The following is a 6433-nucleotide window of genomic DNA, read 5'->3' on the forward strand; positions in this document are numbered from 1 at the left end:
ACTCTGGGCAACAGCTGTACTCTGAGCTAAAGACACAGATGCACCTCTTTCTTGGAGGAATGAAGGGAAATGGGACCTTGGAAACTTAGGGATGTAATTTCACACAAATAAGAAACTTCCTTTTCCTGTGACATCACAAGAACCCCACTTACCCCACTTCTATCAGCAACAGATTGGGACATGGAGAGCTCCCTAGCAATAACAGGAGAAGAAAGTAGGGGATGAAAGGGAATGAGGATGTGGGGAGAGGAGAAAGAGAGAGGAGACAGGGGGAGATGGAGAGAGAGAAAGAGAGGAGGGAGAGACTGGAAATGGGTGCTGAATGATTTCTTGAATAATTAAAATTGTACAGAACAATTTAAAATTGCTAAAGTATATCTCAGTCAATTTGTATGTATTTGTATCTAAGTAGAATTATGAACAGAAAGCAGCAGCTGATAGGATTGTTTTTCATCCCTGGGAATCTTGAAGCCTTGAAGCCCCAATGTTAGCCCCACACACTGCTTCTGGATCTCAAGATTCCCCAGGTAGACTCAGGCCACACTCTCCCCTCCCTCCTTCCCCGCCGCTCCCCGCCCCCGCCGCCCTCAACAAAGTCTGAAGTTGTGCTAAAGCACCAAGTTCCTAGTGCACCACTGGAAACGACTATAATTAAGTGTTTGAGGAAAAATAGAAATGACCATCGTCAGAGGAGCCAGCTATTCCCTGACCTAACAAACACACAATAATTAAGAAGAACTCTCTAAGGTTTGTGAAGGGAAAATATTGCTGTGCTTGCATTGGCTGTCTCTCCTGAAAACAGTCACTTGTTGTAGACTAAGCATGAGGAATAGTGTTAAAATAGTAAAATTCCAAGTTGGGGGTGGGGTGGGCAGGGAAGGTTACTTTAGGGTAAATTCCTTCTCATAATCCCTGACTGTGATTTACATGTGACTACAGCCAGCTCTGAAGCAACATGTGGGTTTGGCATTGGGAACTTCCCTGTAGAATTATCTCATTTACTGGTTGTTGTTTTCACACACACACACACACACACAAAGTGCAAAGAGACAGAAGGCCCCACCGAAATCAATAATTGGTATCAGCTGAAGCCTCTACAAAGCCAATGCTTCTCAAACTTTACTGCATATTAGAATCATCTGGGGATATTTGGCAGCTGCAAGTGCCCAGCCACACCCCATATAAACGAAATCAAAATCTCTAAGGATGGGACCCTGGCATCCGTATTTGTTAGAATTCTCCCAGGTAATTCCTATGTGCAACCAAGTCTGAGAACCATCGTCCTAAGGGGGACTTCCAGGAATGGTGATACTGAATCAAACTCATAGGCTCCTGATGGAATGGGCTTCTTCCCCAACTCAAAGCAGCCACAATGAGAGGGACAGGTCCTGCAGCACAGATTGCAACTAGAATCATATTATTAGACACAGCTATTTATGAGTGGTAGACAGGCCCCCCCTCCTAGCTACAAGGGCAGTTATGAAAGTCAAAGATCCCTAGTTTCCTATGCTGGTTTGAGTCATTCAGACAATCAACACTTGCTCAATCCAATTGTGGAGGGATTATAGCCATAGGATGTTAACGGTTTTTGTTTTTGCTGAATGCAAAGACAGGAAATGCAACTTGCTCTCTGCAGGGAGTTGATAAATTGGTCAGAGGCTTGGGATAACGACCTTCTGCAGAGAATTTAATTACATAAGCGCTCACTTGAGAATAGATAAGCAGGGTTGTATGAGGTTAGAGAAGGGATAGAAGACCTCGTATAACCCTGATTATCTGTAAATTGGTCAAATTGTTGGGTCTTGTTTGATTATTTTGTCTCAGTTTCTCCATTGCACTTGCCAGGAATTTTCCTAGCTACTTACTATCTTGCCTCACTTTCAAGGACCTTCAAAATCCTTGGCTTTGGGGAGTGATGATCTGACCCTTTACCTTTCCAGCCACATCTTTTAACCAACTCTCTTGTGACCCCTGTCAATGCCCCCCCCTCCCCCCCCGCCCCGCCACCCCCCAAACATGGAGTTCTAGCCACACTGAAATGTTCCTGGAACTTGTTTCCCACCTGCCCGAATGGTCTTCTCTTAGATATATTCTTCTTGGCTCATTTCCTTACCTCTATCAAGTTTCAAATATCACAGTATCAGAAGAGGCCATCTCAGAACACCCTATTTAAAATAGTGTCATTCTGCCCTAGCGGTTTGGTTCAAGTTCGGTCAATGGCACATGCCTAGGTTGTACGCTCAATCCCCAATATGGGGCTTCCATCTCTCTCATCATTGATGTTTCTCTCTCTCTCTCCCTCTCCCTTCCTCTCTGAAATCAATAAAAATATATTTAAAAAATAAAATAAAATAGTGTCATTCTCTCTCTTCTCACTCTGCACCTGACATCATCATCCTAGGAGGGACTTCCAGGAATGACACATAGATACATATGAATGTAGATGTGGAGTAGATTGTTTATTTGTATAAAACTTGTCTCTCCCAATAAAACGCAATCTCCTTAAAGATAGAAATTTAATCTTGTTTGCTTCTGCATTCCCGTTATTTATTTCTGAAATGCCATATTCTTGTGTTTCTGCCTGGCCTTTGACACATCACAATTACTATGCACTAAAGATATTCTTTATGTGTCTTATCTCTTCTAGTGGACTTTAAGCTTCTCTCTCTGCCTAGCCTAAGACAGTGCTTTGTAGAGAGTCAATGCTCAAGAGATACTAACTGTTTGGACTATGTTTTAAAAAAGATATATATTATGATCCAGAGTTTAAAGTATATAACTGTATAAACTAAAATTTGAATTTCTTGTTTTGTTAAGAGTTTTAAGAATGAGCTCTCCTACAGGATCTTGGACTTTTAAGAGTTCATTTTGGGAAGAGAGCAATCCTATAAAATCCAAATTAATCTTTTAGTGCCAAATGATCTTATTCTCTTTGATATTTATTAAATGCCAACAGCACATGTAGTACTTGGCATATTAGATTTTGCTTCTTTCACAAGACCAGGGATGATATAGACCACATATTGAAAAGACTATAAAAGCTCATTAATTTAACACCCCCCCCAACAACTTTTGAGATTTTGTGACTCAACAGGCAGGTGTGACATGGATTGAAGTCCATGGTTTAAATATATAAAAACTTTTTAAAGAACTTTAACATCTCAAGGAAGTTGTTTAAACTATTTTGAAGTATGATACTTATAACTTCTTCAGATTGATTTTCCAAAACCGAACTGATGCACTAATTTAAAGCATTCTCATTTATTCACTAACTTAAACCTTTAAGGATTTTTGGAAAGCAGGACTCTTGCCTATTTAAAATAGAGGTGTCAGCCCAGCCGGTGTGGCTCAGTGATTGAGCACCGACCCATGAAACAGGAGGTCATGGTTCAATTCCCAGATTCCTGGTCAGGACACATGCCCAGGTTGCTGGCCTGAACCCCAGTAGGGGGCGTACAGGAGGTAGCTGATCAATGACCCTCTCATAATTGATGTTTCTATCCCTCTCTCCCTCTCCCTTCCTCTCTCTGAAATCAATTTAAAAAAAAACAAATAAAGGTGTCATCAAGGCAAAAACTTGATCAGCGTCATCGGCTCTCAGAATGATTTGTCCAAGGAGGAATTTGCAATGGGCATTATGATTCTATAAATTAGTAATGGAACTTCCCAGTTCCATTAATAAAGTTTAAAGAAACTTTATTTCAACAACCTTGTCTACATCTGTATGCATTTTTAAAAAGTATGTAAGAAGAGTCAGAATTTACCCATCTTATTTGTTTTGCCTTGAAATGACTATAATTTTATTTCATTTTTTTGAGAAGAAATAAACAACTCATAAAATTTTTTGGACTTTATTTTTCTATGTTTAATTAAATGGAAAGATAATATATTGTAAAAACAAACACTGGACTGGAAATCAGGAGACTCCCCTCAAGACTAGCCTCCATCCTGTGCTCTCAGACAAATCACTTCGTTTCCTCTGGGCCTCAGTTTCCTCACTTGTAAAATGAGAAGTTTGGAATAGTTGAGGTCTCCAGCAGTTCCAATACTCTGTGTTGTGTTGGAAATCTGACTTCCTATCATATCTGAGATCTTTGAAGGCTGATCTTTTCGACTTAAGTCTCCACTATTTCCTTCAAAATTCAGAGTTCAGTGAAACTTTGGATATATCTTTGATACTTTCCAGGTTGACATATTAACCCAAAGACCTGCAATATGTAGGTAAGACATAATTGCAAGTAGATAAGAAGATACTCAATATGGTATTTTAAAAATAGATTTTTAAGCCAGAAAAGTGACCTCTTGATGATCTAATTTAATCCTACTGAAACTATTAAATGTTTTATTTCAAATGTCTATAAATTGTTTTATTAAAGAGAGAGAGAGAGAATTAAACTTTATTTATGGCCAGTCATAAAGGCCCACCTTGTTCTCGCATATTCTCTCCATTCTTCTTCTTGACTCCCTCAAAACTTGCTGTGGACTTCTTGTTTACCTATCCCTTTAAAACTCCAGACCCCCTTCTTTTCCCTTGGGACAGTCCTCATTAATGAACATTTTTTTTCTATTCTAATAGGCTGAATAAAATAATCTCATATTTCCTGGTGTATTTTGTCTTCCACCATAGATACATAATAGCATGGAGTGCTAAGTGCTCTGATGAAATGGTACATGGTACTATTTTAGTTTAGGTAGTCAAGGAAGGCCTCTGTGAGGAGGTGACACTTAAACTAAGATGTAAATAATAGCAGAGAGCAAGCCATAGACAGAGTAAGAAGAAGAGCCGTCTAGGCAGGGCGTGGGGGCAGCCAGTGCAAACATCCTAATGCAGGGGTAAGTATGGTGCTTTCCAGAAGTCTGGAGCTGGGGAGTGGGTGAGGTTAGTGCACAGTTCAATGGTCATAGGAGGCAGGAGGCTGGGAAAGAGAAGTAAACAGAAGAATGATCATGAAGGCCTTGTAGCACACGGTAAGAACATCTTATTATGTTCCAAGTACAATGAGAAGCACTGGAGGCATTTAAACAGAGGAATAACATGATCTGATTTACCTTTAAAATATATATAATTTTGGCTGCTACATGGAAAATGAATTTTATATGGGCAAGAGGAAAAGTAGGAAATTTATAGGCCATTGCAATTGTATAGGCAAGGGCTGATAGCGTCTTAGTAATGGTGGTGATGGGGAAGAGTGAATAAAAACTTTTAAGATATATTTTAGAGGTAGAGTTACTAGGACTTGCTGATGGGTTAGATGCATGGTAGCGAATAAAGGATAAAGAGGAATTAAGAATGACTCCCAGATGTTTGTTTTTGGCTTGAGCAACTGGTTAGACACTGGTACTAGTGGAGCCCAAAAGTCTTCTGGAAGGAAACTGATTAAGATTTGTACCCAATTTCAGATGTTAGGGGGAGTCTTCTGGGGTAGGTATTAGACTTGCTGCTAATAAGGGCATGTAAGAACTCAAGAATGAATTGGAGAAAAAATGACTGTGTTTATACTCCAAATTGGCCAAGTAAATCATAATGATTAAAATTCATTATTGAAAATAAATTGATAAGGTACCTACTACGGTATGTACTAGTGATTCCAGGGGTCTGTTCTTGGTCCTTTACTTTTCTTATTTTTAGCAGTCCCCAAGTAATCTTGTCAACTCTCACATCTTTTTTTTTTTTTTTAATCCTCACCTGAGGATATTTTTCCATTGATTTTTAGAGAGAATGGAAGAGAGAGGGAAAGAGAGAAATATCGATGTGAGAGAAACACATCAATTGGTTGCCTCCTGTGTGTGACCTGATCAGGCCTGGGCAGGGGAAGAGCCTGCAACCGAGGTATGTGCCCTTGACTGGAATTGAGCAAGGGACCCTTCAGTCCACAGGCTGATGCTCTATCCACTGAGCCAAACCGGCGGGCAACTCTCACATTTTTGCCTGCATGCTAAATTCAACAGATGTCCCTATCCATATAGTCCAGTGACCTTTCCTGGTCTGTAGGGATATATGTGTATGTGTACACAAGCCCATACAATTGTACATTGGATGTTCCACAGGTATATAAAACTAAACATGACAAAAACCTCAACACACATTATCTTCTCTTGAAATATTTTTCTGCAATTACTCCTGTGTTTGATATTTCAGTGAATGGTAGCAAAGCCCATCCCTTCATCCACATCTAATTAAGTTCCATTAATGCCACTTTCATCATATCATTCATATTTCTTCTGCCCCTTTACCATAACTTCAGGATGCACATCTCAAATTAAAAAGGAAAACAAAATTATGATTACATGAAGATAAATTATGTACCTGAAAGCCCGAATATAATCAATTGATATTTTACTTTATTCAATACAAAATTTAGTTTGGTAGCTGGGGGTAAATTTAATAAAATCAAATGTCTATAGCCTTCATATGTACAAACAACAAGTTGGA

Source organism: Plecotus auritus, assembly GCF_963455305.1.
Source record: "Plecotus auritus genome assembly, chromosome: 6".
Lineage (NCBI taxonomy): Eukaryota > Metazoa > Chordata > Mammalia > Chiroptera > Vespertilionidae > Plecotus > Plecotus auritus.